Source organism: Bombina bombina, chromosome 7, assembly GCF_027579735.1.
Source record: "Bombina bombina isolate aBomBom1 chromosome 7, aBomBom1.pri, whole genome shotgun sequence".
In the NCBI taxonomy this organism is placed as follows: Eukaryota; Metazoa; Chordata; class Amphibia; order Anura; family Bombinatoridae; genus Bombina; species Bombina bombina.
Genome location: NC_069505.1, coordinates 495,838,069 through 495,856,325, shown reverse-complemented (window position 1 = coordinate 495,856,325; position 18,257 = coordinate 495,838,069). Strand labels below are relative to the sequence as shown.

Sequence of the window (18,257 nt, the reverse complement as noted above, 5' to 3'; positions counted from 1 at the left end):
ATTTATATGTATAGAGATATGTTTAACTATGGAGTTAATGAATAGATATAGATCTTGTGTATAGAGTGTGTTCAGGAGTGTGTCTGTCCTGCAGTATATGTGTGTATAGAGAGAGGCCAGGAGTGTGTCTGTCCTGCACTATATATGTGTATAGAGAGAAGCCAGGAGTGTGTCTGGCCTGCAGTATATATGTGTGTATAGAGAAGCCAGGAGTGTGTCTGTCCTGCATTATATGTGTGTATAGAGAAGCCAGGAGTGTGTCTGTCCTGCATTATATGTATGTATAGAGAAGCCAGGAGTGTGTCTGTCCTGCATTATATGTGTGTATAGAGAGTGCTCAGGAGTGTGTCTGTCCTGCAGTATATGTGTGTATAGAGAAGCCAGGAGTGTGTCTGTGTTGCAGTATATGTGTGTGTATAGAGAGTGATCAGGAGTGTGTCTGCCCTGCAGTATATGTGTGTATAGAGAAGCCAGGAGTGTGTCTGTCCTGCAGTATATGTGTGTATAGAGAGAGGCCAGGAGTGTGTCTGTCCTGCAGTATATATGTGTATAGAGAGAAGCCAGGAGTGTGTCTGGCCTGCAGTATATGTGTGTATAGAGAAGCCAAGAGTGTGTCTGCCGTGCAGTATATGTGTGTATAGAGAAGCCAGGAGTGTGTCTGTCCTGTATTATATGTGTGTATAGAGAGTGCTCAGGAGTGTGTCTGTCCTGCAGTATATGTGTGTATAGAGAAGCCAGGAGTGTGTCTGTGCTGCAGTATATGTGTGTGTATAGAGAGTGATCAGGAGTGTGTCTGCCCTGCAGTATATGTGTGTATAGAGAAGCCAGGAGTGTGTCTGTCCTGCAGTATATGTGTGTATAGAGAGAGGCCAGGAGTGTGTCTGTCCTGCAGTATATATGTGTATAGAGAGAAGCCAGGAGTGTGTCTGGCCTGCAGTATATGTGTGTATAGAGAAGCCAGGAGTGTGTCTGTCCTGCATTATATGTGTGTATAGAGAAGCCAGGAGTGTGTCTGTGCTGCAGTATATGTGTGTGTATAGAGAGTGATCAGGAGTGTGTCTACCCTGCAGTATATGTGTGTATAGAGAAGCCAGGAGTGTGTCTGTCCTGCAGTATATGTGTGTATAGAGAGAGGCCAGGAGTGTGTCTGTCCTGCAGTATATGTGTGTATAGAGAAGCCAGGAGTGTGTCTGTCCTGCATTATATGTGTGTATAGAGAAGCCAGGAGTGTGTCTGTGCTGCAGTATATGTTTGTGTATAGAGAGTGATCAGGAGTGTGTCTGCCCTGCAGTATATGTGTGTATAGAGAAGTCAGGAGTGTGTCTGTCCTGCAGTATATATGTGTATAGAGAGAGGCCAGGAGTGTGTCTGTCCTGCAGTATATATGTGTATAGAGAGAAGCTAGGAGTGTGTCTGGCCTGCAGTATATGTGTGTATAGAGAAGCCAGGAGTGTGTCTGTCCTGCATTATATGTGTGTATAGAGAAGCCAGGAGTGTGTCTGTTCTGCAGTATATGTGTGTATAGAGTGCTCAGGAGTGTGTCTGTCCTGCAGTATAGGTGTGTATAGAGAAGCCATGAGTGTGTCTGTCCTGCAGTATATGTGTGTATAGAGAGTGCTCAGTAGTGTGTCTGTCCTGCAGTATAGGTGTGTATAGAGAAGCCAGGAGTCTGTCTGTTCTGCAGTATATGTGCGTATAGAGAAGCCAGGAGTGTGTCTGTCCTGCAGTATATGTGTGTATAGAGAGAGGCCAGGAGTGTGTCTGTCCTGCAGTATATATGTGTATAGAGAGAAGCCAGGAGTGTGTCTGGCCTGCAGTATTTGTGTGTATAGAGAAGCCAGGAGTGTGTCTGTCCTGCATTATATGTGTGTATAGAGAAGCCAGGAGTGTGTCTGTTCTGCAGTATATGTGTGTATAGAGTGCTCAGGAGTGTGTCTGTCCTGCAGTATAGGTGTGTATAGAGAAGCCATGAGTGTGTCTGTCCTGCAGTATATGTGTGTATAGAGAGTGCTCAGTAGTGTGTCTGTCCTGCAGTATAGGTGTGTATAGAGAAGCCAGGAGTGTGTCTGTTCTGCAGTATATGTTCGTATAGAGAAGCCAGGAGTGTGTCTGTCCTGCAGTATAGGTGTGTATAGAGAAGCCAGGAGTGTGTCTGTGTTCTGCAGTATAGGTGTGTATAGAGAAGCCAGGAGTGTGTCTGTGCTGCAGTATATGTGTGTATAGAGAAGCCAAGAGTGTGTCTGTGGTGCAGTATATGTGTGTATAGAGAAGCCAGGAGTGTGTCTGTGCTGCAGTATATGTGTGTATAGAGAAGCCAAGAGTGTGTCTGTGGTGCAGTATATGTGTGTATAGAGAAGCCAGGAGTGTGTTTGTCCTGAAGTATATGTGTCTGTCCTGCAGTATATGTGTATACAAAGAGAGGACAGGTGTGTGTCTGTCCTGACATGCATATGTGTTTGTAAATACAGAGACCAGGAATGTGTCTGTCCTGTAGTATATGTGAATAGAGCAAGAAGCTAGATGTTTGACCTTCAGCATGTGTGTGAGTAGATGAACAAAGACCAGGAGTGTATCTGTCATGCTGTGTATATGTGTGAGTAAACCCAGAAATGTGTTTCTCATGGATTATATATGTCTTTTTGAGTCTTTGGAGATGATTTATCAAGTGTCTGGCGGACATGATCCGCTGTAGCAATCATGCCCGTCAGACATCGATAAATGCAGACATTTTATGCTGTCTGCATTTATCATTGCACAAGCAGTTCTGGCGAACTGCTTGTGCAATCCCACCCCTGCAGATTCACGGCCAATCGGCTGCTAGCAGGGGGTGTCAATCAACCTGATTGTATGACATCGGGCGGATTGATGTCCTCCGCCTCAGAGGAGGCGTATGAGTTAAGGAGCAGCGGTCTTAAGATCGCTGCTTCTTAACTTCTGTTTCCGACGAGCTTGAAGACTCGCACGGAAACAGGGGTATACAGCCCCATTCAGGCCGTGATAAATCGGCCCCTTTGCTTCTAAATTTTATTTCTTAGGCCATATACCATTTTAGTAGCCTCCTTTGATCAGATTCCAGTTTGTTTATATTCTTCTGTACACAATCAAAATAAGGCCTAACTAATGATCTGTAAAGTAGCATAAGAACTTGACTATTTCTGCTGCAACTATCTCTACCAATACATCCAAGCTTTCTATTGGTCTTACTCACTGCAATACTATGTTGTCTACATTTTAAATCATCTGAAATAATAATTCCTAAATTCCATTCCTGTTTTGTAACAGTCAGCAAAGTGCCATTACATCTGTAATTAATGTTTGTTTGGATTCTTTGCTAAATGCATGATTTTGCACTTTGCAATGTTAAACTTTAGATCCCAGTAATTTGTCCAATCCTCCAAATTTGTGGTCTCACTTTTTCATTTGGTTAACCCCTCCTAGAATGTCAAATTTATTACAACTTTTTTTTTGCAAACAGACATACTTTCCACTGTAGCCCTTTGCTGTTAAATATGTTAAACAAAACAAGCCCCAGAACTGACCCCTGAAGAACACCACTTGTAACTGAGCCCTCTGCTGAATGCACTTTTACTAAGATACTCTGTTGTCTAGCCTTAAAGAGACATCCCAGCCCAAATTAAAATGCACTTGGGGGCATTTCAGTTTTGAATAGAAGTATTTTTGTATTATACATGTATTAGCAAAAATGCTTCTAATAAAAGGTATAGCTGTTTAAAACGTGTATTTAAGTATGCTCCATGCACCAGCATAAACACAGCACTTGCTCAGAGAGCCTAACTTGCTTTTATCATCTGGTAATGACTCAATTTGTTAATTGCTCACATGATACAAGCCCCACTGGCACACTCTGAGCAGATTCAATATTTAAAATGCTGGTTCACTGAGAATATCTAGCTATGCTTCACATGCACGTGCAGAGAAAAATGCTCACACTAAAACAGTGACATCTTTTACTAGAGGCATTTTTGCCAATGCATGTATACAGTGGCGACTCTAGGAACAATATATAGGGGGGGCACATAAGATACCACAGTCAAAACTGGGGGGGCACTAATCATTCACCACTAAATCATGCCACTGAAAAAAAACTAAATAAGGGGATAGTAGCTGTAGTGAGAGGATAGAGGCTTTAGTGGGGTATATGGTCTGTAGCGAGGGGATAGGAGCTGTACTGGGGTATAGGGGTTGTTGTGATGGGATACAGTCTGTAGTGAGGGTATAGGGCTGAAGTGGGGTATAGGGACTGTAGTGGGGGAATAGGGGATGTAGTGGGGGGATAGGGGCTGTAGTGAGGGGATAGGGGCTGTATTGGGGTACTAAAAAAAAAAACTTAACGAAAATGTATTCCCCTCTCCCTGAGTCTTACCTTATACCAGGGAGGGGGGAATCCTGAACCCTAGTGGTGGTGGTCCTGTGGGATTTGGATCTTATCTGTCCACAATAAAGGGATTATCTATCTTTTTAAACAATAACATTTCTGGAGTAGACTGTCCTTTTAAAAATAAAGAATTTTAGTTCTGACAGAGCATGCATTAATGTACTACGAGTAATTAAATTCACATTGTTTTCTTTGTATCCAGGAGCAGCAATGCACTACTGGAAGCTAACTGGTGATTGGAGGTCACACACACATATGCCTCTTGTCATTGGCTCACCATATGTTTTTAGTTAAGTTCCAATAGTGTTTTGCTGCTCTGGAGATGACTATCAGTTTGACCCTTTTGCAGAGTTAAACAAATAGGTGTATACAAGCACCAGTGTAATAATTAAATGCTCTAACATACAGCATGTTCTTTTTGCACGTTCTTTGTCCCTTTAATATAAGCATATAGTATATAGTTTTTTGTTAAAGGGACATGAAACTGAAAAATGTTCCTTCGTGATTCAGATCACCCATACAATTGTCCTCACATTTACTTCATTCTCTTTGTATACTTTGTTTAAGGATGGGGCAATGCACTACTGGGAGGTAGCTGAATACATTAAGTGAGCCAATGACAAGAGACATATGTGCAGCCACCAATCAGCTGCTGCCTTCCAGTAGTGTATTGCTGCTCCTGCTCCTACCCACGTTTGCTGTACCACAAAGGATTCCAAGAGAATTTAGCAATACATACATTATACACACATTTATACACATACATAAATACATTTATACACATACATAATACAAATATACATACATTTATACATATACACACGCACATAATACACATATACATACATTTATACACACATACATAATACACATATACATACATTTATACACACATACATAATACACACATAATACACATATACATACATTTATACACACATACATAATACACACATAATACACATATACATACATTTATACACACATACATAATACACACATAATACACATAAACATACATTCTTGAGAAAGCCGCCAGAGGAGGCGGGGAAACGCGTTGAGGCGCCGAATGCTTGAATGTGAACTGTTTGACAGCTGACAGAGGAGAAAGGTGTGATCGAGATCTCGCGGGAATAGATCGGGTGGCAAAGGATACAGCCGTGAGACAAACACCGGAATACTCCTCTGTTTTGATGTTATGTGCTTGACAAATTTGGAATTTTGTGAGTAGTTTTCATTTGCGTGTTAATAAAAAGTGTTGTTGGATCTCACACTATTGCAGTTCCCTTTTCTTTTTGCGCTCCAGATCTTCTCTGCTTTGGATCATTTGTACACACACATACATAATACACATATACATACATTTATACACACATACATAATACACATATACATACATTTATACACACATACATAATACAAATATACATACATTTATACACACATACATATACACACACACATAATACACATATACATACATTTATACACACATACATACATACACACACACACACAATACACATATACATACATTTATACACACATACATACATACACACAATACACATATACATACATTTATACACACATACATATACACACACACATAATACAAATATACATACATTTATACACACATACATAATACACATATACATACATTTATACACACATACATAATACACATATACATACATTTATACACACATACATATACACATATACATACATTTATACACACATACATATACACATATACATACATTTATACACACATACATATACACATATACATACATTTATACACACATACATAATACACATATACATACATTTATACACACATACATATACACATATACATACATTTATACACACATACATATACACATATACATACATTTATACACACATACATATACATACATTTATACACACATACATAATACACATATACATACATTTATACACACATACATATACACATATACATACATTTATACACACATACATATACACATATACATACATTTATACACACATACATAATACACATATACATACATTTATACACACATACATAATACACATATACATACATTTATACACACATACATATACACATATACATACATAATACACACATACATATACACATATACATACATAATACACACATACATAATACACATATATTTATACACACATACATAATACACATATACATACATAATACACACATACATAATACACATATACATACATTTATACACACATATACATAATACACATGCACATACATTAATACACATATACATACATTTATACACACATACATAATACACATATACATACATTTATACACACATACATAATACACATAAACATACATTTATACACACACATACATAATACACATAAACATACATTTATACACACACATACATAATACACATATACATACATTTATACACACATACATAATACACATATACATACATTTATACACACATACATATACACATATACATACATAATACACACATACATATACACATATACATACATAATACACACATACATAATACACATATACATACATTTATACACACATACATAATACACATATACATACATAATACACACATACATAATACACATATACATACATTTATACACACATATACATAATACACATATACATACATTTATACACACATACATACATTTATACACACATACATAATACACATATACATACATTTATACACACATACATAATACACATAAACATACATTTATACACACACATACATAATACACATATACATACATTTATACACACATACATTTATACACATAACACACATACATACATAATACACATATACATACATTTATACACACATACATATACACATATACATACATTTATACACACATACATATACACATATACATACATTTATACACACATACATAATACACATATACATACATTTATACACACATACATAATACACATATACATACATTTATACACACATACATATACACATATACATACATAATACACACATACATATACACATATACATACATAATACACACATACATAATACACATATATTTATACACACATACATAATACACATATACATACATTTATACACACATATACATAATACACATGCACATACATTAATACACACATACATATACACATATACATACATTTATACACACATACATAATACACATATACATACATTTATACACACATACATAATACACATAAACATACATTTATACACACACATACATAATACACATAAACATACATTTATACACACACATACATAATACACATATACATACATTTATACACACATACATAATACACATATACATACATTTATACACACATACATATACACATATACATACATAATACACACATACATATACACATATACATACATAATACACACATACATAATACACATATACATACATTTATACACACATACATAATACACATATACATACATAATACACACATACATAATACACATATACATACATTTATACACACATATACATAATACACATATACATACATTTATACACACATACATATACACATATACATACATTTATACACACATACATAATACACATATACATACATTTATACACACATACATAATACACATAAACATACATTTATACACACACATACATAATACACATATACATACATTTATACACACATACATAATACACATAAACATACATTTATACACACACATACATAATACACATATACATACATTTATACACACATACATAATACACATATACATACATTTATACACACATACATAATACACATATACATACATTTATACACACATATACATAATACACATGCACATACATTAATACACACATACATATACACATATACATACATTTATACACACATACATAATACACATATACATACATTTATACACACATACATAATACACATATACATACATTTATACACACATACATAATACACATATACATACATTTATACACACATACATTTATACACATAACACACATACATACATTTATACACATAACACACATACATACATTTATACACACATGCATACATAGAGAAGGAAATACACATTTATTTACATATAACTCATGTTCTAGTTTTGCCCCATGCAAGCTGATTTTAGAGCAGTAAGCTTTATTTCAGGGGAAATAGGTTGTTTTTATTCTGTAGTTAGGCAGCATGGCATACCATAAAAATGTTTGAATTAATTAAATTAGTGACAAAAACAACAAGTTACTTTTCACAGGAAAGGCATGAAGAGTTTACAATGAAGAATACAAAATTATCTTCATTTCTAAACAACTTCTGCCTTTCTGAGCAGCCACAGTGTAAATGAAAAAAGGATTTATTACTTAGCTCTTTCCTCCTGAAGCTGCACCTGTCAGCAGCACGATGTGCAGTGTGAGGCTTGAGCGCGGGCTGCTTGCTGATGGTTGGATGATGCAGCTGTCAGTCAGCACAGAACTCCTGTTAGAGCACTCAGGCAGGAACACAGCAAATTCATGACATCATGGTTGCCATGGTTAGTTTGCAATTACTTCCTGGTTTCGGAAGGCAAACTTTGAAAGCATGGTGCTGCTTGTAAACAGTCACTGCTCACTCTCTCTGACTTGATCAACTCTCTGCTGCATTATATTAGCGCAGCAGCCGAGTGTTTAAGCAGCACATTGGAGGAGATTAGATTGAGTAAGCAGTGAGTGGTGTGCTGTTCCTATGTCTATGAGCCCCATCTGCAACAGTGATTGTTCCACCCCTGCAGCTACTCACCGTAAATGAAGTAGATCTCTTTGGGGGGGCAAATAGGGGGGCAAAATATTTTCCAGGGGGGGCGGTTGCCCCCCCTCGCCCCCCTGTAGTGACGCCTATGCATGTATATTACAAATATGTTTCTATTCAAAGATGTAATTCATCTATGTGCATTCAAATTTTGACTGGAATATCCCTTTAAGCCAGTTTTCTACCCAGTTCAAAATTTTTGAGACTATACCAAAGAGATAAAGTTTATGAACTTGTTTATTGTGTGAGATGATGTCAAATGCTTTGCTGAAATCTAGATATGCTACATCAACTGCTTCACCGTGTTCCAATAATTTAGTTGCACAATCAAATAAGTAAATTAGATTAGTCTGACATCATCTCCATGAAGTTAAACCATGCTGATTTTGGTCCTCTAAATCTATATCTTGAAAAGTGAGGTCCTCTATCAAGACTGAATTCATAGGTCCTCCTACTGGTCCAGAAAAAAAAGGTCTATCCTAAGTGGAACTATTTTGTAATACTTATTAGAGAAAAAGAACACAGTCATGCAACCCCATTTATTCTAGAGCTATCTTTATATAGTGAATAAAATGTAAAACACAATTGTGTCATACAGCAAAAAAGGTGTTTTTTACCTTACCCTTTTTTGAGAGATTTCAACATGGTGGCAACCAATGACTAGATGGAGGCATATTTGGTATTTATTTATTTTTTAACTTGTGTGCTTGTTCTAACCTTGTGAGGAAGCCCTATCAGGGAGTTAAAAATATAGATTGTGGATTGAAGTTCCATTGGAAAGTTTTTAAGAAAAGGGTGAGTATATCTATTTAGTCTATGGTGCATATTTATCAAGCTTCAGGCTCACCGGAAACAGAAGTTTAAAGACCGCTGCTCCATAACTTGTTCGCCTGCTCTGAGGCCTCGGACAGAAATCATCCCGATCGAATACGATCGGGTTGATTGACACCCCCTGCTAGCGGCTGATTGGCCATGAATCTGCAGGGGGCGGCATTGCACCAGCAGTTCACAAGAACTGCTGGTGCAATGATAAATGCTGAGAGTGTATGCTGTCGGCATGTATCGATGTGCAGCGGACATGATACGCTACTTCGTATCATGTCCGCTCACACATTGATAAATATGCCCCTATAAATGCAAATTAGTCTGAAAAACTTTGTCGTAGAGGGGCCTTTGTGAATATTTTTCTTCATTTAACCTACATCACCTTTGTATTGTTTTAAAGAATTTGAATAAACTTTGATCATTTTAAAGAATCTATTAAGAGTTTGATTTTTAATTGCATGGATTGGATAAAGCCAGTCTAGCTACTGTAATTCTTATTAGTATGATATTTCCTGGAAAAAAATAATACAAATCCAAGAATAAGCATTTTTGTATTATTTGTATTATTATTTTTTAAAAAGGACAAGTGATCTAAATAACTGATACATTTCACAACTGCATTCACATCTCTTCCCATCTTGATTCACAATATTCAAAACCTCGCTGGCATAGAGATAAATCACGCAAAATATGTGGAGTTTTTTAGGACTTGTATTGTAATGTAGGAGTCTCTATTTCACATACGAAACACTATGGGGCCTATTTACTATGGTGCGACCGGACATGATCTGATATAGCGTATCATGTCCGCTGCACATTGATAAATGCCGACAGCATACGCTGTCAGCATTTATCATTGCACCAGCAGTTCTTGTGAATTGCTGGTGCAATGATGCTCCCTCCAGAATTGCTAGCAGGGGGTGTTAAGCAACCAGATCGAATTCGCCTCAGAGCAGGCGGACAGGTTATGGAGCAGCAGTCTTTAGACTGCTGCTTCATAACTTCTGTTTCTGGCGAGCCTGAAGGCTCGCCGGAAACACAGGGCATCAAGCTCTATACGGAGCTTGATAAATATGCCCCTATATAGCAACGTAAACATGTCTCAAGTTAAAATTTATGTTTCTAAAAAATTTTAAGGGCCTTTACCAATGAGACTTCTTAGAATATCTCACCTGAGCGGAAAGGTCTTGAATATCAGGCCCTAAGAGTTTTATATTATCCTAAGGTTAAGACGATCAATATATCAATAGGGTTTTCGTTCTCCTCTTCTGGGAAAGGGTTTCTGCTCTACCTTTGGTAGAGTGAGCAGGAGATAAAGTTGACTTTTTTGTGAACTCCTCAGATAGAAAATTTAATTTAGTTTGTGTTTAAAATGCTACTGTGACAAGATGAAAATGTGCAAAGACTAAAATTGTAGACAATAATATTAACTATCCCAAAATTGACACTAACTGAAACTCAAAGTGTATCTCATTGTCCAGCTTTTCTGTTTCTCTCTGTAGCTGAGTCCGACCTATGGACCAGTATATAGGGTTTACCTGGGAGCTAACCATACGGTGATACTTGCTGGTTATGAAGCTCTGAAAGAAGCTCTGGTGGACAGCAGTGACACATTTAATGATTGTCCAAAATTAATAACTTTGGATCTCTTCATAAGATTATGGTAAATAAATATATTCCTGAGTAATGAGATTATTTGTTCATCAAGTACTATTTCAAATACCCCAAAATAGCCTACAAATATATTATTCAAAAATACATTGCAGAAATACTTGAATTAGTAATGTTTTTCTTTTCAGTTCTACTAGAAGACCTTATAACCATAAAATTTCTATTTTCAGACATTGGCATGAGCAATGGGGAACGCTGGAAAACCATGCGTAGATTCTCTGTCATGACATTGAGGAATTTTGGAATGGGGAAGAGGGGGATTGAGGAGAAAATCAAAGAGGAAGCAATGGCCTCTATTTATCAAAGTCTGGTGGACCTGATCCGACAGTGCGGATCAGGTCCGCCAGACCTCGCTGAATACGGAGAGCAATACGCAAAACGCCGCCCCCTGCAGACTCGCGGCCAATGGGCTGCCAGCAGGGGGGTGTCAATCAACCCGATCGTACTCGATCGGGTTGAATTGCGGCGATGTCTGTCCGCCTGCTCAGAGCAGGCAGAAAGGTTATGGAGCAGCGGTCTTTAGATGGGCCCCTATGTCTCTTATTGACAGCTTTAGTAAGGAAAAAGGTTGGTATCTCATTCACAATAGTTTAGTTCTTCTACTAAAATAATTAACATTCGCTAAATTGATTAAATGGTTTATTTACAACCCTGCCAGTGCTCAAGTATATTCTGTATAAAAAGAATATAAAAAAACAATTTACTTTCATTATCTGATTATTATATGTCCTTGTTAATTTTGCAGAACAAATGATAGTATTAAGATTTGATTTCATTACATTTATTATACCCAGTGTTCCATTTGACCCTGAGTAAATGTTGAAATTTACTGTCTCCAACATCATCTGTTCCGTTGTGTTTGGGAAACGATATGACTATGAAAACAAAGAATTGAAGTCCCTTTTGTTTTACCTGAATAAGATGATGCAACTATTCTCCTCTCTAATTGGTAAGGTCAGAATTGTGTGATGGAATTTATTTAAAACACCAGCTGAAAATCGTAACATTATCTGGAAGTTTACAAAAGCCTCTGAGGTGGCGGACTGCAATCATCCCGATTAAATACGATCAGGATGATTGACACCCCCTGCTAGCGGCCGATTGGGTGGCATTGCACAAGCATTTTACAAGAAATTAATGTGCAATGATAAAAGGCCAAAAGCGTATGCTGTCGTCATTTAGCGATGTTAAGCGGACATGTTCACCACATTGAATCATGTCTGTCCAACATATTATTATTAATATTATTATCAGGTATTTGTAGAGCGCCAACAGATTCCGCAGCGCTGTAAACATAGTCGGTATACAGGATAACTTTTGTAGGGATCAAGTGGGTAGAGGGACCTGCCGAGAGTTTCACTGTTGTAGTCAGCTCTTATGAAGGCGATCTGCAAACAGCTGGGCTCATAGGCTTATATTCTAAGGGGTTCAAGGGGAAAGCAATGGAGTAGGAAAGGTTAGTGTAGGTTGTATGCATTCCTGAATAGTTGAGTCTTTAGGGAGTGCTTGAAACTGTTAAAACTAGGGGAGAGTCTTGTGGAGCGAGGCAAGGAGTTCCACAAGATGGGGGCCAGTCTGGAGAAGTCCTGTAAATGGGAATGTGAGGAAGTAACAAGAGAGGAGGAGAGGAGGAGATTGTGAGCAGATCGAAGGGGACAGGAGGGAGAGTATCTGGAGACAAGTTCTGAAATGTAGGGGGGGAGCAGTGCAGTTGAGGGCTTTGTATGTCAGAGTGAGGATTGTGTGTTTAATTCTAGAGGCAAGAGGAAGCCAGTGAAGGGATTGACAGAGAGGTGCAGCAGATGAAGAGCGATGTGTAAGGAAGATGAGCCTGGCAGAGGCATTCATAATGGATTGTAAAGGATCTATGTGGCAGCTAGACCAGAAAGGACAGAGTTGCAGTAGTCAAGGCGGGAAAGGATGAGAGAGTGGACTAAAATCTTAGTTGTGTCTTGTGTAAGGAAATATCTAATTTTAGAGATGTTTTTAAGGTGGAAGCGGCAGGCTTTAGCCATGGACTGAATGTGAGGAGTGAAGAAAAGGTCTGAGTCAAGTGTGACATCAGGCATGCGGGGTAGGGGTAATGATGGAATTATCAACATGTGATTAATTGGCCCCATAGGGTCAAATTCCTTTTTCAACAGACATATTCAATAAAGTCATATAAATATTTAAGAATTTAGTTAAAACACACACACACACACGTATTCATTTTGTTTAGTATAAAATATATTAAATCCTGAAATATTATAAATTACATTTAGAGTTTATAGTTATATACTTAAGATATTGCTTATAAATCATGAGGAACAATATACAATGAATATAGCAATATATAAACAATATATAAACATAGGATTCTGACACAGATGTAAATTAAATAGTTTAGCAAACATATTTTAGCATATTTGTGTATCTATTGCTGCTCACTCAATCACAAGTGAAGGTGGAAAGCAAGTCTTTTATACCAGCACTTTAGATTCACTAAGCAACAAACTTTTACACATTTATATTCTATTGAGAAAAAAGTTGCTGATCATTAAAATAAAATGGTGGTAAGGTAATGCTTAATACCTGATATTTTTGTGCAACAGCAAATTAGAATAAGGCTACAAAAAAATACCAAAAACCCCCCAACAAAGTATGCTTTTTGTGGCTGAGTTTTTGCGCAATGTAAATAAAGCCTATGTTATATTTGATGATAATGAGATTAATTTACCAAATTTATACCAATGAGCCATTGTTTTTTTCCTGGTTGGGCAAATTTATCTCTCTGTATATTTTTGTTATGACCTGGGTAGAGGTGATGGAGTAAACCAGACCTGGACTCCCTTTCCAATGTGTCGAGTGATATTGCTGCACCTCACTAATGAGCCCCAAAAAAGACTGAAATGATTTTCCTGGGTTGCCATGTTCCTCATTCGAAAATGGATTGCCTAGTATTTCGGAGATGGACCAACATTTTTAGGCAGGTTTAGACTGATATACTGAAAGTCATCCTCTGTAAAAGGTACAATTGGGCTAAAAGATGCTGCTCTCAGGTGGTGACCAACAATAAACAAGCTACTGAGCTGTCTTAATTTCTGGTTGAGTGCTACTCTCTCTGTGCATATTTTATTCTACTTCTAAAGCTTATTACTAAGGATATTTAAATGACCTTTGTAACATATTGCACGTGCAAATTATTTCAGCTCACTAAATATCTGTTAACAAACATACCTAACTATCACTTCTTATTTATCTAGTGGGAGATCTATGTACTCATATTCTCTGATCACTAAGTGATTGTTGACTATGGCAAGCAATGACTTGCTATAGGTTTTAAAGCCGTAGTTTGGTGCTAGATGTAAAAAATGGTGACATTGTGTAATGGTTCTTTTAGGGATCAGTTGAAGATAATAAGGCATCATAGAAAGTCAACTTGACAGTAATACATATAAGGCCAAAAGCCCATAACATATGCAGGGCTTACGGGAAGGAAATGTTATCACTTAACCCTCCATCTCTAAGGTTTGGTGACATAGCTAACAGATTTTATCTGTGAAATATTTATATAGCTGTTTTTAAAATCCCTTCCCCCCAGATACACCTTTGTCTCTTAGCTAGGTGTTTAGTCTTGGTTTTAAAGACACTCCCATTAGCCTATGACTGGCATATGATAAAATTGGGAAACCAAATTAGTCCCACTCTCTCTTTTCTTCCCCCTCTTGCTGAAGATGGCTGATTTTGGAGAAAGAGAAAAAGCACACAGAGAATTTGGCTAAGTATTTTACATTCTTTTATTGGGATAACATTCTATGGGATTATTTTATTTACTTAGCAGCGTTGCACAAATGCCCTGTATCATTATTTGGACTGTTTTGTTGTAAAATATATTTGTATATATACCTGTAAACATTCCAGATTTTAAATGCTAATGTTTTAGACAAAATAATGTTAATAAGATTTTAAATGTAAATAGAATACACCACCTAATATATATTTCTAGTTGCTCATCAACCTACTGAATTGCCTATATATGTTTTTTTTTTTTTTCTAAAACAGCTTTTGTTCATGTTTCCAAAATTACTTCCAGCCTTGTCTGGTCCACATCAAAAAATATTTAACATTTTTGACAGGTTGAAAGAATTTGTGATGAACCAGATAAAGGACCATAGATACAGTATGAACCTCCCCTAAGAACTCATCGACAGGGATGGAAAAGGTTAGTGACACAAGCAAGTTCTTTGAAACTAAAAAGCTTTAGAAAGAGTATATTTATTGATTGTGGTGTTTTTTTTTCCCTTTAATGATCTTCTAAAATGTCTTTCAGGAGATGAATCAAAACATGGAATTTAACTATGAGAATTTAATTGCTACAGTTATTGACTTAGCTGGGACGGATACTACAAGTACAACACTAAGCTATAGCTTACTGATTCTTCTTAAACACCCAGAAGTACAAGGTGACATAATTATATATATATATATATATATATATATATATATATATATATACACACACACACATATATATATATATAGATAATGTATGTATATATATATATATATATATATATATATCACAATACATTTTTTACACAAAACAAGAGATGTTTATATACATTCCACCATTTCCACTAGCACACTAGTAATAAACAAACAAATAAATTTTGACTTTTCTATTATTTTTGAGTGGACTAGTAACTATAGAATTATTTTCCCATATATTAATAATGGCTAGTGTAAAGTAAACTATTTATTTCCTGTTATGAAGTCAACGCTCCATATTACATCAATAAAGTTCAAATCTTATCATCTGTCAATTGGGTATATTGGCCAACAAGCCTCTCTTAACCATGGTTTGACAAATGTTATTCTTTGGAACAAATTTAAAAGGATCATGTATCTCACCCTTCTATATAGTAAGGTTTTCTATCCAAGAGGGAGCACATACAAATGAAGTTAAATAAAAATGTGTAATTTATCTACTTTATAAATCTTAAACTGTATTAATTGTGTATATTTACTTTTTATTAACAAAAATAAATTGTTTGATTATTACTGTATATGTATTAAAGGGACACTAAAGTAAACTTTTATGATTCTGTCATGTTCCGGTGTACATGCGCTCAGGACACAGACCCTCGGGGCAGTGGTAGGGATTTGTAGACACCGACCCCTGACCTGGGGAAGAATATCCTGGACGTGGATAGATGATATTCTGTGATTCATAGTTGCTAGAAGTTATTGTAGAATAAATGGAGAGTGCAACATTTGTATACGATATATTCTGCCTTCACTGTGACTTATAGTTAGTTAATAGGAGTAGCTGAACGATTCAATGAGAGAAAAATATAGCAATGTGGAATGTTCAGGCTTCAGAGTAAACTGGTAGAAGATTGACACTTAGATGCAAACTAAGGTTTGTTGCAGGTTCACAGTACATAATATTATATAGCGCTGTATGTCAGTAATAAGCAGAGCAGCACAGGTGATTGTCAAGTTGCAAGTTTAAGGCATCAATCACGGTTTGTGCATATATTGGAGAATCACATGAAAGCTTTTAACTGAACACATAGATGCAGAGTTCTGAAAATGTTAACATATTTGTAGAAGGATATTTCGGCTATGACAACTTGTAGCAGAGAATGGTTATAAAGTTCTGAGTAAGATGCTGTAGTAATAATTAGAGAGTGATGATAACCAAAAGTATACTTGATTTATAATAAAGTTCAGAGTTTGTTAAGTAGCAGTGTCCAGGTAACAAAATGGAATTATTTGGATACTTGCGATTTGATGATTTTAAGCAGAGGAAATAGGGAAAGCTGAAGCTTGAATAAGTTGGTAGAATTCATGCAGGATCAGCCACAGACCTCAGTTGTTTTCAGGAACACAACTTCAAAGTTAATGCAAAGCACATTAGACTTGAGAAGGCTTAAAAAGAGGCTGAGGGAATCAGGTGCATGAATGATTAATCAGGCAGGCAAGCTGAATGCAAATACTGCCCAAAACCAGCATGTGTGTCAGAATCAGGGAAGGCAGTCTTAAAGGGATAGTGACATTAGGCTGAGATATCTTACAGATCCCCCTCCTTAAAGGCAACCTCAGGGCGTCCAACGCAATCCAAAAGGAGAGAGAACAAAAAAATGATATGGTGAACCGGTAGTGGTTGTATGGAGGTAATGAGTCCAATCGAAAATCAAGAAAGGAGGGTTGGAGATCTCTTGAAAAAGTTGAATGACGAAGCAAAGGCCATGGAATTCAGGTATCAAAAGATCTTGACAATGATGAGAGCAAAAGTTGAAGTCATCTTTTTTGTAGTCATCGTAAGAATGCATGAACGTAACATACAACAAGCTTCCTAAAACAGAATCATCCTGAGGGTTGATAGGCGGATGTTCTTCATGATAGATGACCATGTACACAGCCAATGAAAAGGCAGCCAGTCCTAGACATATGAATAGGCTTTCCTCAGCTTCAGAAATA

General features: G+C 36.5%; 1 pseudogene; it reads left to right on the top strand.

Moving 5' to 3' along the window:
• Positions 1 to 15,984: 15,984 nt before the first annotated feature.
• The window catches only part of LOC128636466 (cytochrome P450 2A13-like), a 146,355-nt pseudogene continuing 144,082 nt past the window's right edge, over positions 15,985 to 18,257 (top strand).